Source organism: Eleutherodactylus coqui, chromosome 6 (genome assembly GCF_035609145.1).
Source record: "Eleutherodactylus coqui strain aEleCoq1 chromosome 6, aEleCoq1.hap1, whole genome shotgun sequence".
In the NCBI taxonomy this organism is placed as follows: Eukaryota; Metazoa; Chordata; class Amphibia; order Anura; family Eleutherodactylidae; genus Eleutherodactylus; species Eleutherodactylus coqui.
The window spans coordinates 191,942,887-191,968,139 of NC_089842.1; the positions used below are offsets into that span (position 1 = coordinate 191,942,887).

The following is a 25,253-nucleotide window of genomic DNA, read 5'->3' on the forward strand; positions in this document are numbered from 1 at the left end:
TCAATGTCTCCTCCTCCTGATGCTGCAACGCTACCCACCCTTCTCCAGCGTCACTGTGGGTGCTAGTAAAACAGTACAGTAGTATAATGTAAGTGGCCATGTTTACCCAGATAACACAGTGATAACGCTGAGGACAGATAATGATATCACCTGCAGCCCTAAGTAACTGCAGAGAGAACACAGTGAGAACACTGAGGACAGATAATGATGTCACCTGCAGTTCTATGTAACAGCACAGAGAACAAAGTGATAACGCTAAGGACAGATAGTGTAGTGGATGTGACCTGCAGTCCTATGTAACAGCAAATATTGATTCATTCATTTATTATTGTTATTAGTATTAAAAACCATATTTATTCTCTATTAAATGTAGTTTGATGTGTCTTTTGGAATGTCTAGAACGAATTAATTGGATTTACATTGATTCCTATGGAAATTATTGCCTCGAGTTTCATTGGTTTCAAGTTTGGCCGATTGCTTTCGGACAGATTACCAACGAAACAAGAGGTTTGACTTTAAATTTATTTTTTTCCTTTTGCATTACTAAAGAGAACTCATTTTAATACTGAATTATATTGCAGGGAGGCGCTAGGAGGGGAAAACAACTGAAAATGACATAAAAATAGGCATTAATGTGGGCAGACAAAACTGTGATTCAATAGGTTAAATGAGTTTAAGTCACTGAACTAGGGCTGTCAGCACACAGACGTTGATGCCCTGCATCAAATATAGTTGAGTTCAGCCTGGCCCAAAGCGGTTCAAATAATACCCCATTTACACTGACAGATGATCGTTCAAAAGTCCCTCAAACGACAGTTTGAGTGACAGTTTTGAGCGATCATCTTTGCATACTTTATAGTAGCTAACTAGCTACTATAGAGCTATGCATATATCTCGCCAAACAATACAGCTGTTTTGCATAAGTAAAAAGCTGTAGTGTTCTCTGTGATTACAGTCTGTGCCCCGCTGTGAATTCACAGCAGGACCCAGGCAGAGAGAGTCCCATTAGTGCAACCGACTGTGATAACAACCTGCTCCGCTGAAAACTGTTGATCATTTAATTCAAGAAAACTTGAAGTGAGCGATCAACGACTCGTGCACGAAAACTGCACAGTGTCAGTGCATTTAGACAGAATGAGAATCGCTCAAAAGATTATTTTGAGCGATTCTCGTTGTGTCTCAATCACCCTTAAGAAACCAGCATTGGCATTGTCTTCAGCATCGTAAAGTTGAAGGGGTTGTTTTAACGTTTACATACAGTGGGGGAAAAAAGAGTGTTTACTAGCCGGAAAACTATGGCACCCCGGCTGCTAATCATTTTAATGTGACCAGGCATCCCGAAAGTGGGACAAAAGTGAGATAAACATCACGAAAGCAGGACCATTGCATGTTCCTCTTCGGTCACACAGCTCTCAGACCTGCAGTCAATTCATTCATTCTTTCATGTATACGGATCAGTCGTCCTGGTCCTTTTGCAGAGAAACAGCCCCAAAGCATGATGTTGCCACCCCCATGCTTCACAGTAGGTATGGTGTTCTTTGGATGCAACTCAGCATTCTTTCTCCTCCAAACACAACGAGTTGTGTTTCTGCCAAACAGTTCTACTTTGTTGTCATCTGAGGATATGACATTCTCCCAATACTCTTCTGGATCATCCAAATGCTCTCTAGCAAACTTCAGTCGGCCCCTGACATGTACTGGCTTAAGCAGGGGGATATGTCTGGCACTGCAGGATCTGAGTCCCTGGCGACGTAGTGTGTTACTGATGGTAGCCTTTGTTACGTTGGTCCCAGCTCTCTGCAGGTCATTCACTAGGTTTCTCCGTGTGGTTCTGGGATTTTTGCTCACCGTTCTTGTGATCATTTTGCCTCCACAGGGTGAGATCTTGCGTGGAGCCCCAGATCGAGGGAGATCAGTGGTCTTGTATCTCTTCCATTTTCTAATTATTGCTCCCACAGCTGATTTCTTCACACCAAGCTGCTTGCCTATTGCAGATTCAGTCTTCCCAGTCTGGTGCAGGGATACAATTTTGTTTCTGGTGTCCTTCGACAGCTCTTTGGTCTTCACCATGGTGGAGTTTGGAGTGTGACTGCTTGAGGTTGTGGACAGGTGTCTTTTATACTGATAACAAGTTCAAACAGGAGCCATTACTACAGGTAACAAGTGGAGGACAGAGGAGCCTCTTAAAGAAGAAGTTACAGGTCTGTGAGACCCGGAAATCTTGCTTGTTTATAGGTGATCAAATACTTATTTTCCACCATAATTTGCAAATAAATTCGTTAAAAATCAGACAATGTGATTTTCTGGATGTGTTTTCTCATATTGTCTCTCATAGTTGAGGTCTACCTATGATGTCAATTACAGGCCTCTCTCATCTTTTTAAGTGGGAGAACTTGTACAATTGTTTTCTGACTAATTACTTTTTTCCCCCACTGTATAGTTTGTTCAAATATGCATTAGACCTTACATGGACCTTTGTGTGCACATCTCTCATCTTGGACACTTTGTTAGGCATTTTGTCTTTAGCTGCCCATACACCTTCAACAATTGTTGGAAGAATGATCTTTTACCCAGCAACACTTTCCCCCAGCTGCCCAAGGAGTGTTCAGATAATTCACTGCAGGTCTGAGAGCTGTGTGACCGAAGAGGAACATGCAATGGTCCTGCTTTCATGATGTTTATCTCACTTTTGTCCCACTTTCGGGATGTCTTGTCACATTAAAATGATTAGCAGCCGGGGTGCCATAGTTTTCCGGCTAGTAAACACTCTGCAGCGGCGCTGCCGGATGCACACACACTTATGCCCGCAGCGGCGCTGAGAAGGGGAGCAGTGGTGCTTTGAAGACCAGGAAAAGGTAAGAATATTGGAAGGGGCTCTATTACTACTGGGACTACTGTGGGGGTTACTGTTTCTACTGGGGTCAATATAAGGGACACTATAATAATAGTGTCCCCTATATCAGCCCCAGTAGTAATAGTATTACTACTGAGGCCACTGTTAGGGTCACTATTACTACTGGGGCTAATATAGGGGTCACTATTACTTCTCTAGCCACTGTGGGAGTCACTATGGGAGTCACCATCACTACTGATGCCATTGTGGGGGTCACTATTACTACTGAGGACACTGTGTGGGGGGTCACTATTACTACTGAGGCCGATATCGATGACACTATTACTACTGGGGTCACTGTGGAGGACATTATTACTACTGACGCCAATATAGGGGACACTATTACTACTGAGGCCACTGTGGAGGACAATATTACTACTGAGGCCACTCTGCATGTGGCAGCAGACCTCAAGCTAACTTATGGTATGTTTAGATGTGGCAGAAATGCTGCGGAATGTCCGCAGCAGAAATTTTTGTGGAAAATTCCACAGCATTCTCGCATCCAAAAGACAGTCAAAATCCACACCATTGGTGCGGATTTTGACGGGCAATCAGCTGCATGCCTGCAGTTGATTTCATGCTACTAGATTGATCCGATGTTCGCTATTTGAACATAAAATCTTTGGAAGAATAGTTGTAAATGTTTTAAGACGATTTGTTCATTACTGTTGCTAGCAAATCTGATTGGCCGGAAATACGGAATGAACTTTGAGGATCAACTTCACAGTCCAGACCGTATTTGAAGCACTATTCTTTATAGCAACTTGATATGAACTTCGCTTAGCAATGCTTGACTCTCCCTAGTAGCACTTTTGGCTAAAGCACAACAGCATCCCCAGACTTAACATAAGAACTTTGATCTTGCCTGACAGGTCACTCAATGCATCAAACTCAAATGTTATGATTTTACGGTGGTGGTGAGGATGTAACAAATCTAATGACACCAAAATCATCCACCAAAGTTCACGAGTCAAAGTGTGGCGTAAGAAAAAGCCCGTAGGCTGTTTTATATTCGATAGATGCTGCGCTCCCCCTCACCTCCTCCGAAGGTTTCCTGCTGTCAGCGCTCCCCGGTTTCCAGCAACCTGGTCAGGTGTGGTGCTCCTGGTCAGGTGAAGTCTTTAGAGAAGGTGAGGGGGAGTGCTGCATAGCACAAAATCAGCTGTGGATACGTGGCTGATTTCCAGTCAAAATCTGCACCAATGGTACAAATTTTGACTGTTTCTTGGATGCAGAAATGCTGCGGAATTTGCTCCCTGTCTTTTTTTAAAATGGCCACGTACTTTTTATAACCACGGAGGTAAACAAATCATACGTTATGATAAACCCTGCCCCCTGACCACACCCCTTTGTCCCTCTTTAAGCCTAGGAAAATCTGGTCACCTTACTAATGACAAACAGTGGATTGCAGATAGGCTGCACTTCAGCCTTGATTTACAGTGGTAAAACAAAAGCAAAATTATGAAAGTACATTACAAGATTGATGAGATGCACACAGACTGTTAAAAATAAGCTTAAGTTGTCTGAAAAGTTTGGTAGCTTTAGGCTAGGTTCACACGGGACAGAATTGCCGCGGAATCTCCGTGCGGCAATTCCTCCCACGGCTCCTAATCCTGGGATTTGCCAGCCATGTGGACAAGATTTTGCAAACATGTCGTCCACACGGAGCTGTCAATCCGTTGTGGCAAAGCCAGGCAGAAACGGTCATGCGTCGCAGAATTCAATTCCGCGGCATGCCAATTCTTTTTTTCTTTCTGCTGCGGCCTCACTCCTCTCTATGGGGAGAGAAAGCCGCAGCGGAATGCCGGCGGCTGAACCACTCTAAAACTCACAGCAAAATGCAGCGGGTTTTGAAGCTGCGGCTCTCCCGTGGAAATCTCACGATTTTTCGGTGCGGCCAAGTCGTTAAATTTCTGCAGGATTTCCATCCCGTGTGAACCCAGCCTAAAGCAGTTAAGTCAAACCCAGAAGGCTCTGATGGCAGCTTATCTCGTGAGAACAAAAGGATTAGGCGTTGCAGCTCAGCAGTCACTGATATCATCTGTCAGGGGAAAGTTGAGCCATCCCATAGACACTAGAGAGTTGTCTGCCCCCACCACTATCAGCAGGATGTGCCTTCAGTAGCCTGAAGCTTTGGTTAAAAAAATGAAAAGATCTAAAGGTCCATTTACACAGGACGAATGTCGGGCAAACGATGCCCGACACTCGTCCCTGTGTCTCCGCGCTCCCGTGCTCCTGCACGGGAGCTAGCAGAGCTGGCTGGGTCATGGAGTGGCCAGCAGGGGGGTGGAGCAGTGCAGGAGATTTGTCTCCTCTCGCTCCCCCGCCCCTCTCCATTGAGATACACAGCAGCCGTTCGTTACTGAACGGGCGCTGTTTAAATTCAACGATGAGCTCATCGCTGATCTTTTATGCTGTATAAACGATGAACAATGAAGCTGATCGCTCATCGCTCAGTTTGTGAATTCAGTAGTGAATGACCGCTGTGTTATGTAAATGGAGAGGGGCGGGGGAGTGAGAGGAAAGAAATGAGTCAACTTTTATAGACAAGTCAAAGGATATTGCACTGACATAGTAGGCAGAAAAGCCCCATGAAGAAGAGATCACCATTAACCCCTTGAGTGGCAGGTTTCTTACCCCCCTGTCATACCCACCAGGGCAGCTTTTTAAATGGTCTAATCATTTAATTTCAACTAATTTTGCAGTTGCGTTCCAAGAACCATAACTTTTTCATTTTTCCATTGACATAGCCATATGAGGACTTGTTTTTTGTGGGACAAGTTGTACTTTTTGATGGCATCATTTTTGGGTATATATAATGTATTGCATAACTTTTGTAAAAAGATTTGTAGGGGTGATTGGGGTGAAAAAAAGAAATTCTGCCATTTGTTTTTGGATTTCATTTTTACGGCGTTCAGCGTGCAGAATAAATAATGTGAAAACGTTATTCTCTGAGTCAACACGATCCGGCGATACCAAGTTTATACAGTTTTTATGTTTTGCTATTTTTGTACATTTAAAACATTTTTTTTGTTAAAGGTTTGCTTTTGTGTTGCCACATTCCAAGAGCCATATCATTTTATTTTTCCATTGCCAGAGCCCCAGAAGGCCTTGTTTTTTGTAGGATGAAGTCTAGTCTTCATTTATCAAATTTTTTGGAACATGTAAAATTTTGATAGCTTTTTATTCCATTTTTTCTAGTGGCAAGATTAACAAAATCTGTAATTCTGGCATGTTTTTTACTTTTATTTTTCACTGCATTCTCTGAGCACTATAAATAATGTATTAAAGTAATTCTACAGGCCAGTATGATTATGCCAATACCAAATTGTAATAGTTTTTTTACTTTTCACGGCTTTTTCACACACAAAAAAAGTAATAAAAGTTAAAATCACCCTCCTTTTGCCATATCTATAATAAAAAAATCGAAATCATAAAAGAAAAATACATATTTGGTATCGCCGCGTCCGTAAATGTCTGTTCTATCAAAGTAGTGCATTATTTACCCCGCACGGTGAACGTAGTCTGAAAAAAAAAAAAGAACGCCACAAATGCACTTTTTCAGTCACCCTGTCTCCCAGAAAAAATGCAATAAAAAGCAATCAAAAAGTCGTATGTATTCTAAATTAGTACTAACGTAAACTACAGGACATCCTGCAAAAAATGAGCCCTTGCTCAAGTACATTGACGGAAAAATTAAAAAGTTATTGCGCGCAGAAGATGCAGCAGAAAATAATTTAAAAAAATTAAATTTCTTTGAAAAAAAATACAAGTACTACAGCAAAAAACAACTATACAAGTTTGGTATCGTAGTAATCGTACTGACCCATAGAATAAAGTTATCATGTCATTTCTGTTGCAGTTTGTGTGCTGTAGAAACAAAACACACTGAAAGATGGCGGAATGTCATTTTTTTTTTCATTTTATTCCACTTAGAATTTTGTAAAAGTTTTTCAGTACATTATATGGTACTTTAAATAGCACCATTGAAAAATACAATTTATCCCGCAAAAAACAAGCCCTCATACAGCGACGTCGATGGATAAATAATAGAGATATGATTTTTTAAACGGGGAGGAAAAAAAGAAATGGGGAAAAAAGAAAAAAAGGGGCTGTGTCATTAAGGGGTTAACCCTTTCCAATCCAATTTGTATCCTGCTTTTCCTAGGCAGCTTACTCTTTTTCTGCCATTTGTGAGACGGTGACCGGCAAGGTGCTGGAGGGCAGGTATGTGTCACCTAGAATGCTCTCCTATGCTGCCTTGGGGCAGATGCGTGCCACCGAGCAGCCTGGGCTCGGTGGAGGAAGTCGGCAGTATAGTGTTAGTAGCATTAAGCCACTAACACGCTGTAGTATGTAAGTGGCTCCAAGCCACATAATCCGGGCCGGCTTTTCCTGGAGTGACTAAAAAGTGAAGGGTGGGATGGTCACTCCCACGTACCAGGTGGGGCTGGTACCAGGCCATATAAAGCCTGGGCCTACAGGGCCAGGAGGAGAGCTGAGACCTTTGCAGGTCTGAGAGTCCTGGCTGGCTGTGTGCAGGAGCTATTTGTTACCAGTGTGTAGACAGGGACGCTACATGTATAGTAAGTGCTCAGACGAGCAGGATTTATGTTATGTTTGCCTGATGTTAAGGCCTGTATTTTGCTTTTGTTTGCTTGGAAATAAACCCAGGCAAAGCCTGGACTAAAGACTTTATCCTATGTGTCACTGTCTCTGACTGCTTATGCCCAGGTTGCTACCGATCCTAAACGCTAATCCCTCACATATGGTGTTTGGATGCGGGCAGCAGTCTTAAAGAGACATACACCAATTAATGGACATTTTGCTGCAGCAGTGGGTGAACCGTTGCTAAGGGCAACCGCCCAAGAGAGATTGACTGGAGAGTGCTGTGACCCCCATGTCCTGGGTGAAAGCTGCAATGGCGCAGAAATCAGACACTGCCAAGATGGAAGAACTGATAAAGCAGCTGGTGCAAATGAACGTACAGCAGCAACAAACGTTGGCTCAGCAGCAACAAATGAACATGCAGCAACAACAAACGATTGCTCAGCAGCAACAAATGAACGTGCAGCAACAGCAAGCGTTGGCCCAGCAGCAACAAGTGACGGCGACCCAGCAAAAGATCCATGAGGAGGCCATGAGAGCTCAGGCCAAGACTAATGCTCTCCTGGCGCAAGGTGTGCAGAGATCGGCTGGTTCGCTCCCCACCACCCGTACCGCGGTACAGGCGGCCTTACAAAAGATGACACCCACCGATGACATCGAGGCCTATCTCGCGGTCTTTGAGAGAGTGGCCGAGAGAGAGAAGTTACCGGCGCCTCAGTGGGCTGAGGTAGTAGCGCCTTTCCTGACGGGAGAACCCCAAAAGGCCTACTTTGACCTCGGTGAGCAGGATGCCAAGGACTATAATAGGCTCAAAGGTGAGATCCTGGCACACTTGGGCGTGGACACCCATGTGCGAGCCTGACGCGTACATGCCTGGACTTTTTCTGACCACCTACCAGCTTGCTCCCAGATGTACGACCTGTTCCACCTGGTGAGAAAGTGGCTGCAGCCGGAGGAGTCGTCCCCGGCAGAGATCGTACAGAAGGTGGTTCTGGATAAGTTTATACGCTCGCTGCCCCCCGCAATCCAGCGCTGGGTGGGACAAGGAGGTCCCCAGGACGTGGACCAACTCGTGAGCCTCGTCGAGAGGTATAAAGCCACATAGGACTTACTGCAAGCTGTGCCCCCTCGACGTTCCAACCCCGGGAACAGTAAGTCGGCCGGAGCACCGGGTAAGACTGTTCCGTATGTAAGGGGTGTCAAAAATGTCCCAAAGGGAGGCGGCTCAGAGGGGGATCATGTGGGACAGAAGAGGAGTCCCAACTGGACAGTCCGGTCCCGGGTAGAACCCCAAGGGGACCGGGACCCCATACTATGTTGGCGCTGTCGTGAGCCCGGGCATATTGCTGCCAACTGTCCACCTACCGTGGAACCAATGGACTGTGACTCTGCCCGGCGGAGGTCGATGTTCGCACGGCCAGTATGTTCTGCAGAGACTGTGTCAGAGACTGATCGACCATTATGTCACCTAAAGGTGAATGACTTTGCGGTGACTGCTCTACTGGACTCAGGGAGCTTGGTTACGCTGGTGCACTCCAGCCTGGTCGATCCCACAACCTTCACCGGCCGTCGCATGGGGGTTGTTTGTATGCATGGGGACACCAAGGAGTACCCTATTGCCCTTGTAAGACTTGATACTCCGTGTGGACTTGCCACCCATGAGGTGGGCGTCGTGAAATCCTTAATGCACACCGTGATCCTCGGGAGAGACTTTCCCCTATTTTGGGACTTGTGGCGACACCGAGGGTCGTCTGCAAACAAGGTTCATGATAATACAAATGTGCATGATGTGTGTCCAGAACCGTTTGACCCCGAGGGTACGGTTCCAGCAGTAGGGGTGACCCCAGAGGATGGGGATAACTTTCCCTTAACAGTACTGGCGGGTGAGACAGAGGTACAGGACAAAGTGGTTGCTATGCCTGACTTAGAGGTCTCACGTGCCAATTTCGGAACTGAGCAGCTCCGAGACCCCACCTTAGTAAAGGCCAGGGAAAATGTTAAAGTACTAAATGGGGAGCCTCAATTCCCGGGGGCTGGTACTGTGTTTCCACACCTGGCAGTCAATCAAGAGTTGTTGTATCAGGTTGACAAGGTCCGTGGGGAGGTTGTGGAACAGCTGGTGGTACCTCAGTCCTATCATAGGATGGTCTTAGACCTGGCGCACAAGCATGTGCTGGGAGGTCATCTCGGGAGCGAAAAGACTAAGGAACGCATCCTTCAGCGTTTTTTCTGGCCGGGGGTACATGGTGATGTAAAACGTTACTGTGAGTCGTGCCCGGAGTGTCAGATAACAGCTCCTATGCCCCATTACCGGAGCCCCTTAGTGCCCTTGCCCATCATAGAGGTGCCGTTTGAACGGGTCGCTATGGACCTAGTTGGGCTCTTGGTAAAGTCTGCCCGGGGTCACCAACATATATTAGTGGTTGTAGACTATGCCACCTGTTACCCCGAAGCCGTTCCTTTACGCAATACGTCATCCAAGGGTATTGCAAAGGAACTACTTCACATGTTCTCCCGCACGGGCATACCAAAAGAGATCCTGACAGACCAAGGAACCCCCTTTATGTCAAAGGTCATGAAGGAATTGTGTAAGCTGCTGAATATTAAGCACTTACGGACGTCGGTGTACCACCCACAGACGGATGGTCTGGTTGAGAGATTTAATAAGACCCTGAAAAGCATGCTAAAAAAGGTAGTCAATAAAGATGGGAAGGACTGGGACTGTCTGCTGCCATATTTAATGTTCTCAATCCGTGAAGTCCCACAATCCTGCACAGGGTTCTCTCCCTTTGAATTAGTGTATGGTAGACATCCCCGAGGGCTCCTTGATGTAGCTAAGGAGACCTGGGAGCATGAGTCCACCCCCTACAGGAGTGTTATTGAACACATCTCCCTCATGCAAGATCGAATTGCGGCGGTCATGCCCATTGTTAAAGAATATTTACAGCAGGCTCAAGAAGCCCAAAGCCGGGTATATAACCGGTCCGCCAAGGTCAGAACCTTCAACCCTGGGGATCGGGTACTAGTGTTGGTGCCCACCCTAGAAAGTAAATTCCTAGCAAAATGGCAAGGGCCCTATGACATAATTGAGAAAGTCGGAGAGGTAAATTATAAGGTATACCAGCCAGGTAGGCGGAAACCAGAACAATTGTACCATGTAAACCTAATTAAGCCATGGAAGGACAGAGAAGCCCTGACTGCAGTGAGCACCCCCCATGGTGCGGTCCCAGAGGTGTGCGTATCAGGGTCCCTGTCCAAATCCCAACAACAAGAGTCGAGGGAATTTATACAGCGTAATTCAGATGTGTTCTCTGATATACCAGGGCGTACTGGTGTCATAAAACACGACATTATAACTGAACCAGGGGTAAAGGTTCAGTTGAAACCGTACAGGGTTCCAGAAGCCCGCAGACGAGCCATCTCAGAGGAGGTCAAGAAAATGCTAGACCTCGGAGTAATTGAGGAGTCGAAAAGCGAATGGTCCAGCCCTATCGTGCTGATACCAAAACCTGATGGCTCTCTGCGCTTCTGTAACGACTTCCGGAAGCTAAACGACGTGTCAAAATTTGACGCATACCCAATGCCGAGAGTGGACGAGTTGATTGAGAGACTGGGTCATGCCAGGTACTTTTCCACTCTCGACCTTACTAAAGGCTACTGGCAGGTCCCCCTTACAGAGAGCGCGAAAGAAAAGACGGCGTTCGCCACATCAGAAGGGTTGTTTCAGTACATCTGCCTACCCTTTGGTTTGCATGGAGCCCCAGCAACCTTCCAAAGGTTGATGGATATCATACTCAAACCCCATCGGCAATATGCGTCAGCATATTTAGATGATATCATCATCTTTAGCGAAGACTGGGACAGCCATCTACCCAAGGTACAGGCAGTACTGAACTCCCTTAGAAAAGCAGGGCTCACAGCAAACCCAAAGAAGTGCGCCCTGGGTCTTGAAGAAGCCCGATACCTGGGGTATATAATAGGTAGGGGTATTATAAAACCCCAGGTCAATAAAGTTGAAGCCGTTCAGAACTGGCCACAACCCACAACTAAAAAGCAGGTGAGAGCCTTTTTAGGCATTGAAGGGTACTATGGGCGGTTCGTGCAAAACTTTGCGAGCATAGCAGCGCCCCTAACAGACTTGACCAAGAAAAGTAAGTTAGTCATGGTCAAGTGGAACCCTGACGCAGAAAAGGCGTTCCAAGAGTTAAAACGGGCCCTCTGTAAACGTCCAGTGTTAGTCACACCCAATTTTAAACGAGAATTTATTGTCCAAACAGACGCGTCCGATGTGGGACTGGGAGCAGTTCTGTCCCAGGAAGTAGAAGGAGAGGAACATCCCGTAATTTATCTGAGCAGGAAGCTCACGCCGCCGGAAAAAAAATTACAGTATTGTTGAACGGGAGTGCCTAGCCATCAAGTGGGCCCTGGAATCCTTAAAATACTACCTGCTAGGTCGGCACTGCAGGCTGATCACAGACCACTCCCCCTTAACCTGGATGTCACAGGCAAAAGAAAGAAATGCCAGAGTCACTAGATGGTTCCTGACCCTTCAAAACCTTAGTTTTTCGGTAGAGCACAGGGCCGGAAAGCTACAGGGCAACGCCGATGCCTTATCAAGGACGCATTGCATGACGGCGAAAGGTGTCCGACCCCACAGGCTCGAACAGAGGGGGAGGGTATGTGAGACGGTGACCGGCAAGGTGCTGGAGGGCAGGTATGTGTCACCTAGAATGCTCTCCTATGCTGCCTTGGGGAGCGCTTGGACAGATGCGTGTCACCGAGCAGCCTGGGCTCGGTGGAGGAAGCCGGCAGTATAGTGTTAGTAGCATTAAGCCACTAACACGCTGTAGTATGTAAGTGGCTCCAAGCCACATAATCCGGGCCGGCTTTTCCTGGAGTGACCAAAGTGAAGGGTGGGATGGTCACTCCCACGTACTAGGTGGGGCTGGTACCAGGCCATATAAAGCCTGGGCCTACAGGGCCAGGAGGAGAGCTGAGACCTTTGCAGGTCTGAGAGTCCTGGCTGGCTGTGTGCAGGAGCTATTTGTTACCAGTGTGTAGACAGGGACGCTACATGTATAGTAAGTGCTCAGACGAGCAGGATTTATGTTATGTTTGCCTGATGTTAAGGCCTGTATTTTGCTTTTGTTTGCTTGGAAATAAACCCAGGCAAAGCCTTGACTAAAGACTTTATCCTATGTGTCACTGTCTCTGACTGCTTATGCCCAGGTTGCTACCGATCCTAAACGCTAATCCCTCACACATTATAAAACGTCGCTATCTGCTGGCTAAAGCCAGTACTGCATGAGGTGACACGTTGGATAGGCTCCGACAGCAGAGAGGCTGGCAATATACAGTAAGAGAACCCCGACGGATGTCTTCCAACATCGGAGCTGTACAGCATTAAATCATAATGTCTTTAGATGTCAGACAGTGGATTAGAAAGGGTTAAATAATGTACCAACTTCCTTCTCTGTGTCATTATGACGCACGGATACCACATGTGTAATGTTATTTTTAATTTTTTACAAAGTAAAAGGAGACAAGTGTTTTTGTTTTTTATTTTTTTAATAATTTTTTTACTTCTTTGGGTCCCTTTAGGGGACTTCCACAGAGATCCATCAGGACCCCCTGATCACATTCCGGGGGTCCGATGGTGACAGCCCTTTAAATGCTGCAGTCACATAGCCTGCAGCATGTAAAGGGTTAACACAGCAGAGATCGGAGGTTTTCTCTGATCTCTGCTGTAAGAGCTGGTGCTCTCCCCTCCACAGAGAGCATAGGCTTGCTTCTGACAAGCCGATGGTCTCTATGGCAACCTGTATACAAACTAAGTGCAGAAGTTTAAAATTAAAAGCGGGAGATTGCCGGCAGATCGGCATTATTTCTCTGCTTATGATTTCAAAGTCCTGAACTGCTCTGTGTGGGTCTGGGCAGGCAGAGCACAATGCCACAGCTTGTGGCATACAATGCCACAGCTTGTGGCATTGTGCTCTGCAGCTCCCATATCGATACATAGCCCGGAAATCTTCCGGGCTATATCGCTATGGACAGTGAAGCTCGTCCCGGAAAATTTCCGGGCGTGCCACTCAAGGGGTTAAGAGCTGCACATTCTTCTATATTAAGGAACCAACTTCTATATTACTAAGTACAAGATATCACTTCTCTGATATTCTAAAAAAATATATTCTGCTCCACAGCAAATTACATCCCATCTCTCTTGATAAAGAAAGAACATGTAGTGCAACACCACCAGGCAAATTTCTTCCACTGCAATTCCTTTCAGCTGACTACTTACGGGGCTGCAGTACTGGACTATTTCAATACTACAAGGTATACACTTCTCCATATGTAGATAAGAGGAAGCATGTAATCAGGTGATCAGGGTTATTTTTGCCTAGAGGAACCTATCTTTATGCAAAAAGACTATTTCTGAAAGTAATATTAAGGACTTTAACTGAAGCACAGAGTGATTTTAGATCTATCACTTCCTACTGGGCTCTAAAAAACATTGTAAGTTTTGCAGACTAGTTTGATCTCCAATGGTACCGGTACTCCAAAAATAATAAAAGACATTAACAGAAATAGCAATATATGTTGATAACTTCCTATTCCTCAATACTATATGTTAAGGCCCATTTAGACCCAACGATTCTCTTTCAAAATTTGCTCAAATGATTCGCTCATCATTCTCTTTCAGGGGTTTCACAGTTGCAGGACGAACACCTTGATGAAAAAATGGATATGTCACAGTAGGGTTCAGTTAAGTCTCTAAAACATAGCTTTTATTGAAAAACTAAATAAAAAGGTCTATCCAACTAGCTCTAGGATATATACCACGGAGAACAAAAATAGAAACTTTAATTCCGTTGGGAGAAAATATCGGTTCCTAGGCAACGTATATACTGCTTTCCCCTCATTTGACATAGGGGTGCAGTTTTTTATTTATTTGTGTATTTGTGTCTAGAGTTTAGGACTTTGTGTTACAAACTCCTTTTTATTTAGTTTTTCATTCTCTTTCAGCAAGCTGAAAGAGAACGATGAGCCTTATCTGTGCTGCGTGTTGAGTTCTCAGCAGAATACCACTGATACTATTGTTTCAGCTGGTATCCCGCTCGGAGAACACAGCAGAAGTATGCAGAAGACAGCGCTCCAGCTGTGTCATACATACCCCGCTCGTAGCACTTAGCTGTATACCAGCTGAGCGCTCTGAGAAGACAACAGCTGTATGCAGAAGATAGCGGCCCCACTTGTCTTCTGCATACAGCGTGAGCCTTCATTTACACACTTATGCAAAGTGAACCCTCAAAACTGTCACTCAAACTGCCGTTTGAGCAATCATCTTGCCGTGTAAATGTACACAAAGATTATCTCTCAAAAGATGTCTATTGAGTGATTATAGTTATGTCTAAATAGGCCTTTAGACATCAATTCTGCTCACTGTACACTGATAAGCAATGAAGCAAAGGAAGACCTGTTACGTCATCAGTTGACGTTCTTGATTTTCAGTTTTTCTTGCTAGCAAGTAGTAATTTTACCTCTCAGATATTATTAGGGTGCAGAACAACAGAATATGGCTCTTAAAGGTTTAGCATGAGACATTACAGTACTGTGCTGTATACCTGCTTAAAAGGGTTATGAATAGAGATGAGCGAGCATACTCGTCCGAGCTTGATGCTCGTTCGAGTATTAGGGTGCTCGAGATGTTCATTACTCGAGACGAGCACCACACGGTACTCGTCTCAATTAAACGAGCACTGACCATTGAATTCAATGGAGCTGGCAATACAGCCGGCTCCATTGAAAGCAATGGGCTGCCGGCGATCGCGGGATGAATTGTCGGGAAGGGCTTAAATATATAAGCCCTTCCCTGCAATTCATCCAGAAATGTGTAAAAATAAAAAAAATATATATACTCACCTTGTCCCGGGAGACGGAGTTCAGCGCGGCCGGCCTGCAGTGGGTGTGAAGGGGGTGTGAGTCAGACATGCCCCTGATTGGCTCAGCGCTGAGCCAATCAGAGGCAGATCTCACTCACACCCATTCATGAATTCATGAATGGGTGAGTGAGTGTTGCTTCTGATTGGCTCAGCGCAGCTCTCAGCTGAATGACAGCAGTTCAGCACCACAGTGCAGGGGACAGCAGGAGAAGACACGGCTGTGCCCTGGCAGCTGAAGGGAGGTGAGTATCTATTTTTTTTGTTTTTTAAATCACTTTTAATTCATTTCCAGGGAATGGCTTATATGTAAAACCCTTCCCTGAAAAAGAATTCAGGTGTGCCAGCGGACCATTGTCTTCAATGGAGTCGCCGGCAGCAGCAGCGGCTCCATTGAAGAGAATGCCTGCATTTTTATTCTTTTTTACACTAAAATCTTTCTTTTTCAGGTAAGAGCTTATATTTTTAAGCCCTTCCCGAAAATTCATCCCGCGCTCGCCGGCAGCCCATTGCTTTCAATGGAGCCGGCTGTATTGCCGGCCCCATTGAATTCAATGGGCTAACATCGTTCTTCTCTGCCACAGCTGTTACAGCTGTGGCAGAGGAGAACGATCTTTATGCTGACAGTGCAGGGGGGGGGGGGTCTCGCTCTTGCCACTATTGTGGCTTAATAGTGAGACCTCGGGGCCCGAAATGCAGCCCTGCATGTTGCTCCTCGCCTGCCCTATCCATTTCTGTGTTTTTTACATGACTTTGGTGATTCACAAATGAAAACCTTAGCGGAGCACCAGTCATATACAAAAATGCTCGAGTCGCCCATTGACTTCAATGGGGTTCGTTACTCGAAACGAACTCTCGAGCATCACTGAAAGTTCGACTCGAGTAACGAGCACCCGAGCATTTTGGTGCTCGCTCATCTCTAGTTATGAACATAAAACCTGTCCCCGCTAAGTAGTGACAAAAAAAATAAATCAAAATAAGCATTCACTTTTACTTTTTAGCTTGACATAATTCCAGTTACAGTGTGAGGAATCTACTGCAACCTCTGTAAAAGGAATAAAGTATCAAAAATATAATTTACATCAGGTTTTTATTATACATTTTTAATTTATGAATATTTATAGTGGTATTTCATATGCGACCATCAATGTAAAAAGAAAATCCTGAAATATTCAAGTTTTCACACTAACCATTGGATCACATACAATAAACTGGTATACTTTTACTTTTCAGCTTGTCTGCGTAGACTGGGATAGGGTGACCAGAGCCATCTCAACATGATTTAGTGACAGATGATCGTTGTATTGTATACTGCTGGAGACCTCAATAAAGGCCCATTTAGACACTACGATTATCGCTCAAAAGTAGCTCAAAAGCCGTCCTTTGAGCGATAATCGTTGTGTTTAGCCTGCACTGACACCATGCAGTTTTCATTAAGTTGTCGCTCATCATTGTCTTTCAGAGTGCTGAAGGAGAACAATGAGCCTTATCGGGGATTCACAGCGGGATACAGCTAATGCTATTGTTTCAGCTATATCCTGCTCCCTGATGACAGGCTGGATATGAAGAACAGAATGGTCCACCTCTGTTCTCCATAACCCGCTCGGAGCGCCTGGCTGTATAACAGCTGAGCGCACCGAGCAGAGAACAGCTGGATGCAGAAGACAAGCGGGGACACTCTGCTCAGAGCGCTCGGCTGTTATACAAGGGTGTCCCTGCTTGTTCTTCTGCATCCTCCGCTCGCAGTGCAAGGTGATCGGTGAACGTTTGAGTGATCATCTTGCGCTGTAAATGACACAACGATTATGGCTCGAAAGTCGTTGTGTCTAAATAAGCCTTAAGGCACGAAAACAGCACTATATAAACAGATAAAACTCTGTATGCAACTGTCTGGGGGAAGGGGCTGCCGACTGACACAATGAAGGGGGCTTTCTGTATGGATAAGCCACTAAGCCTGTGTAAACAGTGAAGGAGATAGGCCGAGTGCAGAGGGGCAGGTCGGATCCGGGGGCGAGAATTCTCGCCGCGGGACCCGACCCGAGCGCCTGCAGGGAGGAGCGCGTACTCACCCGCGCTCGGCGGCCCCGGCTCTTTCATGTGCCGGCTGACGGGCAGCCGGCACATGCGCAGACCGGAGCCGGCGGCTGGGTGAGTGACGTTTCTGTGTGAGGCTCTGCGAGCGCCGCACAGAAATAGGACATGCCGCGGCCGTCTGCATAGGAGTGCGTATTGTAATGCACTCCTATGCAGGCTTTCAGAGGTGGAAATCCCGCGGGAAATCCCGCCGCGGGATTTCCGCCCGTGTGCAGGCGGCCTTACTGTGCTTTTACAAGCACCATGGACCCTTTAATGTGCTGATATGGATTTCAGAGGTCAGTCTCCAACTAGTCAGACATTGATGGCCTATCAATGTTTAAGTCATAATCAACCCCTCAAACTCTCAATACATGCAGGTGCCATAAAGCACACACCCCTTCTGCACAGAATATAAAGAAAAAGAACATTAAAGGATATGTGAGCCCCAATATGGTTAAATTAGAACTCTAGTTAAGAAGACAGAGCTTTCTACTGCTACAGGTGTTACTGGTAATTTACCAACGTTTACAGGCTTACTATAAAAAAGTTAAAAAAGCTCAAAGACCATAAGCTATTGGAAAAAATGCAAAAGTAAGAAAATGCAACCATAAGAAGGAACTGAGAGTCGGCAGCTCATAATTTATGCACATGGAAACCACGGTATGATCATTTCCCGACCACAGATCATACAACCTCCCTTTACTACATTACAGCCCAGAAATACACTCACAAAATGAAAGTCAGCTCACTTATGGCGATACAGCTGTAAAGATTAGCAGGTCCATGGACTGTCCTGATCAGAACCTCTAAGGCCTATACACTGGCGGTGCGTGGTGTAAATGGTAAGTGTATATACACAATAAAAGATAGGAAAACCCTCAAGTAATTGTACTAAGATAGGACATTTGCTGATGCATTATCTATTGTAACACATCTGATAAGCTCTTTGGCTTTTAGCTGAGGTTTTTGAGAAAGCATATGAGCTGCGGTTGTATGAAATATTTAATCTGTGAAATTGAAATAACAATTCATCTTGTTGTCACAATGGCTAACCAACAAAATATATGGTAAATCTACATGTAAATCATACAAAAGCATTGACATGTGATGCTGATGATCCAATTATGTACTTTAGGCTAGCGTATTATGGGTGCAATTATTCATAGATTCCTATGGTGCTGTGAGTTTGGGTTAGTAGTTCTATGGTCGGGCCAGGACAGTCATCCATATTAAGGGTGTATTAATGTGCCCTTAATATGAGGGCTTAAACACATGGGCATGTTCTAGTCCTGTTATGCGGCCATGAAAATCACGAAACCATTGATTTCAATGGTTTTGTTTCCACCATTGGGATTCTCATGCGTTATTACTACGTGTGAAAAAAGATAGGACTTCTCCTATTAACTACACGCGAGAAAGATAGGGCAGGACCTATCTTCCCACTTTTTTCTTTCGAACTCACACGCACTAGCACGGAGTTTCAATAGTCAGAAAACAGAAAACCCCCAGTTCATACCCTATTACGCTCCATAGCGGCAAGTGTATTAGTGCATGCCCCATGTGTTTTTGCGCTGATTGTGTGAAATAGACCTTAGGCCTCATGTCCACGGGGAAAATCGGGCCAGCTACGGATTCTACATGTAGAATCCGTAGCGGGTCCCTCCTGCCCCACGGACATGAGCGCTGAAAATAAGAATAAATGAGAATAAACTCACCTCCCATCCGCTCCGTTTCTTCTCTGAGTCGCGGCCGGATCTTCTTTCTTCGGCCTGCGGATGAATTCGTCACGCCGGCGGCACGTCGCCGGCACGTCGTCGACGTGCCGCGCGCATGCGCCGGGCACATCCGCCGAGCCGAAGCAAGGGAGATGCGGCCGTAAGGAAGAGAAGACCTTCCCGGCCCGCTGCGGGTGAGTAAATGCTTTTAAATTCCTATTTTAGGTCTCCCGCGGATCCGGACGGCTTCCATAGGCTTCAATAGAAGCCCGCGGGAGCCGTCCCCGCGGGAGACCCGCATGAAAATGGAGCATGGTCCAGATTTTTTCATGCTCCATTTTTTTTAAAATCACTTTTATTGACGATCCGCGGGTATTTATCTACCCGCGGGTGGTCAATGCATCCCTATGGGGTGCGGATCCGCGCGCGGGAGAAGAGTTAAAATCCGCTGCGGATTTTAATTCTTATTTTCCCCGTGGACATGAGCCCTTAAACAGATTTTGCAGATTTGCCATTTGGCACAACTCATTATCATCGATAAGTAGATCTACTCTTACAGTACACACATAACTTCCTCCTCAAAGTCTCTGTATTACTACTACCTTGATGTTGGTTTATCTGCTTTATTTTATGTGTATGTGTTCTACACTGCTTGTCATTCTGTATATTCAGCTGAGAGTTGATGAAAATTTACAGGGAACATACTATTTGCTATTTCGCAATTAGTAGAGCTGAATATTTGACCTGTATGAGAGAGAAACCCTCTGTATGTTATTTTGCATCACTAATTTAACAAATGCACCATATTATTTTTAGTGAAAATGTAAGCAAATTTTTCTTACATTTATATTCTGGAATTATAAATTCGGCTTTCATTAGTATAATAAGGGGGTTGTTTGGATACCAGATAACCCCGCTTCAATAGGGCTGTATGGGTTAAAATAACAAACTGAATCATACTTACCCCCCTGTGGATACTATCTGCAGCCCCACTGTGGTCCCAGTGTTGCTGTGATCACTGACATCACAGGAACTCAGGTGACTGCTGCAGCCAATGAGAGGCTGCAACATCTTCGCTTGTTCTCCTGGTATTGGCTCTCACATCCTGAGTGTTAGGATGCGAGAAGTTCAGGAATGTAATGCTGCAGCCTCTCATTGGCTTAAAGCGACCCTCTAGTTTTCGGACAAAATTATGTTTCGGTACCAGAGGGTGGAGGGGGTACATTACCTGGAGTTGATTTTGTTAGCTATTGTTCGGTTTCACTGATTTGGGGTCCCATTTTCGGGTAGACAATATAGCCAATGCCATCTTTAGACTACCTAATTGTTAATAGTACATTGCTAGTTTTAGGAGTAACATGCACTATGAAAGATGCACTATACCTGCTCTGCTCTGTGATTGGCCAGCGCTAGTCATATTACCAGCGCTGGCCAATCACAGCGCAGTGCATAATCAGCTGATCAGTCTGGTTCTCGAGCGACTGATCTCGGCTGATCAACTATTGATGACCGATTATTATCAATAGGTTTTTAACACAGAAAGCTCCTTCAATCACAGTAAAGTTGTTGCAAAGTAGCTTCTATGACCATCACTTTCGCTACAAACATTTTACTTTCAAATCATTTATAACAATGGGCATTGTCTTGTACTACTGAAAAAACACAGTTACAGTGCGATGGGTTTACCTGTCCTGCATCTCTGTCAAAATCTAAAAAAAAGGAACTAGATAAAATGGAGCCAGTATATATATTAATATAACTGTTATTTTTATAGAGTAGTGCTATCTCTGGTTTTCGGTCACTCACTATTTATCATATTCATTGTTGTCTGCTTACCTGCTTTTCATCTATATTAGGGGGGTCTCACATGAACTGATTTTAAACGCGGAATCCGCGATCACCGTCTACACAGACTTTTCGTGGCAAAACGCAGGCATTTAGAGGCATATACTTTTGATTTTTCCTTCACACTCGCAGATACAAATTGCGTATTTCGCAAGCCAAAGAAAAATTGCGGAATCCGCGCAGACAGCCTCCATTGAAGTCAATGCAGGCGTCCGACCCACAGCCCGTATGCAGTTAACATTGCATCATTGCTAAGCGATGGTGCTAGAAAATACAAGCAAAAAGAACAAATGTGTACTGCGCATGACTGCCCGAAAGCCTAGGCGGCCATACGCAACTCAGGTTAGTGCCGTACGCAGGGTCACCATCTGGGCTCACTCCCGAAATCCCCTGCGGGCCTCCTGCTTGCGGAATCCGACCTGTTTGGGTCAGCCCAACTTTAGGGTAGCTTTACAATGAGTGATTGCTGCCTAAAATGCTCTTACATATTCAACAAAAGTTGATGGAAATGGAAGCTTTGAACCAAATTATTGTTTACTGGATGAAGTTTAAAAGCGAACGACTGTTTTAGCCAACTGATGACAGACCTTCATCGTCTGGAAAAAGTCGCATTTGAAATTTTGGTCTGATAGTCAGACAAAGGATCTTTCCTCCATGAATGAGCTTTGAAAGAACGTTCCCAGAAAAATCACTTGTCCCCCCTTGAACATGTACCGCCACTTTTAATGACTATATTGACCAGTGGGGACCAAAAAAGCATATGGCTGTGCCTATGCAACAACCATTTACCAGAGGATTGTTTGTTCAACAGTTTTTCTACTATCAACTTGCTGTACTTTTGTCTCATGTTTTCACTGTGTGTCACGCTTGCGATGCACGGATGCGGTGAATGGAGTCAATGAAAGTCAATGGACTTTCAATGATCCATGCACACCGGCGTGTATACACTGTGTATCGATACGTAAGAGAAATGAATCACAGCATGCTCTATTGCATATGAGCAGTGTTTTCATACTCATCTCTGCTCTGAAAAAAAAAAAAGCTACACTACGCATGTCTGTGTGTGTGTGATACACAGGCATGCGCAGTGCCATACACAGTCATAATCGGTCTCTGCCAGCTCTCTGCTGGTAGAATGCATGCCCGTGGATATGAGCCCTAATGTATATGGCCACCTTGAGCTGCATTGTCTAGTGCAGGGGCGTCAAACTCATTTTCACAAAGGGCCACATTAGCCTTAGGACTCAAGTACAGCTGTATGTACATGGAGTCTGGCTTTGCTTGTAATTTCGGTCATTGTAACAAGGCTTGTATAAAAGGTCTGACTTTGGCTTGAAGGAATGCTGCCTTTCAATAGGTGGCACTGTGGAGGATTTATTCCATCTCCCTTATTTTCTTAGGACTAGAGACGAGCGAGCGTACTCGTCCGAGCTTGATGCTCGTTCGAGTATTAGGGTGTTCGAGATGCTCGTTACTCGAGACGAGCACCACGCGATGTTCGAGTTACTTTCACTTTCATCTCTGAGACATTAGCGCGCTTTTCTGGCCAATAGAAAGACATGGAAGGCATTACAACTTCCTCCTGTGAGGTTCCAGCCCTATACCACCCCCCTGCACTGAGTGGCTGGGGAGATCAGGTGTCACCCGAGTATTAAAATCTGCCCCGCCCACGGCTCGCCACACATGCATTCTGACAGAGATCAGGGAAAGTGCTGCTGATGCTGCTGCTGCTATAGGGAGAGCGTTAGGTGTTATTTTAGGCTTGAAGAACCCCAACGGTCCTTCTTAGGGCCATATCTGACCGTGTGCAGTACTGTTGAGGCTGCTTTTTGCAGTGTTGCCCAATTTTTTTTTTTTTGTATATCGGGCGTGCAGACCATTGCGTCCTCAGTCTGCAGTCATTTTACTCAGTATAGGGGCACTACTGGTGAGGCAGGGACAGTGGGAAAGGTGAAAGAGATATACTGTATACATAGGCAGTGGGCTTTTTCAAAAAAATTGGGGAAAAATACTATATTTGGGCTGCCTGTGACCGTCTTCAGTGTACTGCGTATCTGCTGGGGGTAGTAGTCCTAATTAATACGCAGCTAAGCGTTACAGCAGGCTTGCGCAAAATTGTTTCCTGGCTCTGCTGTGCCCGTTACATCACCGCCGTGATAGCGCCAGAGGGAAACAGTAAACATAATATACGCTGCATACAGTATCTGTCTGCTGTTTCAGCTCACCATTTAAAAAAGGGAAGCCAAATACTTAAGGCGTACCACTGCCCTTTGGCGACTTGACTGCTTCTGCGCTGTGAATTCCACTAACTGTGTGATACGCACCTACGTCTCACTACAGACGTGCGCAAAATTGTTTCCTGGCTCTGCTGTCTCCGTTACATCACCGCCGTCATAGCGCCAGAGGAAAACAGTAAACATAATATACACTGCATACAGTATCTGTCTGCTGTTTCAGCTCACCATTTAAAAAAAGGGAAGCCAAATACTTAAGGCCTACCACTGCCCTTTGGCGACTTGACTGCTTCTACGCTGTGAATTCCACTAGCTCAGTCCTATGCACCTACGTCTCACTACAGGCATGCGCAAAATTGTTTCCTGGCTCTGCTGTCTCCGTTACATCACCGCCGTGATAGCGCCAGAGGGAAACAGTAAACATAATATACGCTGCATACAGTATCTGTCTGCTGTTTCAGCTCACCATTTAAAAAAAGGGAAGCCAAATACTTAAGGCGTACCACTGCCCTTTGGCGACTTGACTGCTTCTGCGCTGTGAATTCCACTAGCTCAGTCCTACGCACCTACGTCTCACTACAGGCGTGCGCAAAATTGTTTCCTGGCTCTGCTGTGCGTTCCGTAAGCGAAGTCAGCCTCCAACCACAGGCCAATAAGCGGCACATTTAATTACAGCGTTCTGTTTCTGCTCTACTCGTAATACACCATGCTGAGGGGTAGGGGTAGGCCTAGAGGACGCGGACACGGGCGAGGACGCGGAGGCCCAAGTCAGGGTGTGGGCACAGGCCGAGCTCCTGATCCAGGTGTATCGCAGCCGACTGCTGCGGGATTAGGAGAGAGGCAAGTTTCAGGGGTCTCCAGATTCATCTCACAATTAATGGGTCCACGCGGTAGACCTTTATTAGAAAATGAGCAGTGTGAGCAGGTCCTGTCGTGGATGGCAGAAAGTGCATCCAGCAATCTATCGACCACCCAGACTTCTACGCCGTCCACTGCTGCAACTCTGAATCCTCTGGCTGCTGCTCCCCCTTCCCAGCCTCCTCACTCCATTACAATGACACATTCTGAGGAGCAGGCAGACTCCCAGGAACTGTTCTCGGGCCCCTGCCCAGAATAGGCAGCAATGGTTCCTCTCCCACCGGAGGAGTTTGTCGTGACCGATGCCCAACCTTTGGAAAGTTCCCGGGGTCCGGAGGATGAGGCTGGGGACTTCCGGCAACTGTCTCAAGAACTTTCAGTGGGTGAGAAGGACGATGACGATGAGACACAGTTGTCTTTCAGTGAGGTAGGAATAAGGGCAGTAAGTCCCAGGGAGGAGCGCACAGAGGATTCGGAGGAAGAGCCGCTGGACGATGAGGTGACTGACCCCACCTGGTGTGATAAGCCAACTGAGGACCGGTCTTCAGAGGGGGAGGCAATTGCAGCCGCAGGACAGGTTGGAAAAGGCAGTGGGGTGGCCAGGGGTAGAGGCAGGGCAAGACCGAATAATCCACCAACTGTTTCCCAAAACGCCCCTTCGCGCCATGCCACCCTGCAGAGGCCGAGGTGCTCAAAGGTGTGGCAGTTTTTCACTGAGAGTGCAGACGACCGACGAACAGTGTTTGTCGTGCCAAGATCAGCCAGGGAGCCACCACCACCAGCATGCGCAGGCATATGATGGCCAAGCACCCCACAATGTGGGACGAAGGCCGTTCACCGCCTCCGGTTTGCACCACTGCCTCTCCCCCTGTGCCCCAACCTGCCACTGAGATCCAACCGCCCTCTCGGGACACAGGCACGACCGTCTCCCGGCCTGCACACACACGCTCACCTCCGCTGTCCTCGACCCCATCCAGCAATGTCTCTCAGCGCAGCATCCAGCCACCGCTAGCGCAACTGTTTGAGCGCAAGCGCAAGTACGCCGCCACGCACCCGCACGCTCAAGCGTTAAACGTGCACATAGCCA

The 25,253-nt window shown here is 46.1% G+C and overlaps 1 protein-coding gene across 1 annotated transcript in view; it reads left to right on the forward strand.

Annotated features, from left to right (window-relative positions):
• The first annotated feature begins 18,234 nt into the window (after nt 1-18,234).
• RASGRP1 (RAS guanyl releasing protein 1) overlaps nt 18,235-25,253 on the forward strand; it is a 280,379-nt gene continuing 273,360 nt past the window's right edge. Inside the window, exon 1 of the mRNA XM_066608516.1 lies at nt 18,235-18,356. The gene's annotated coding sequence lies outside the window, so the exon portion shown is untranslated. The remainder of the gene's footprint in view (nt 18,357-25,253) is intronic.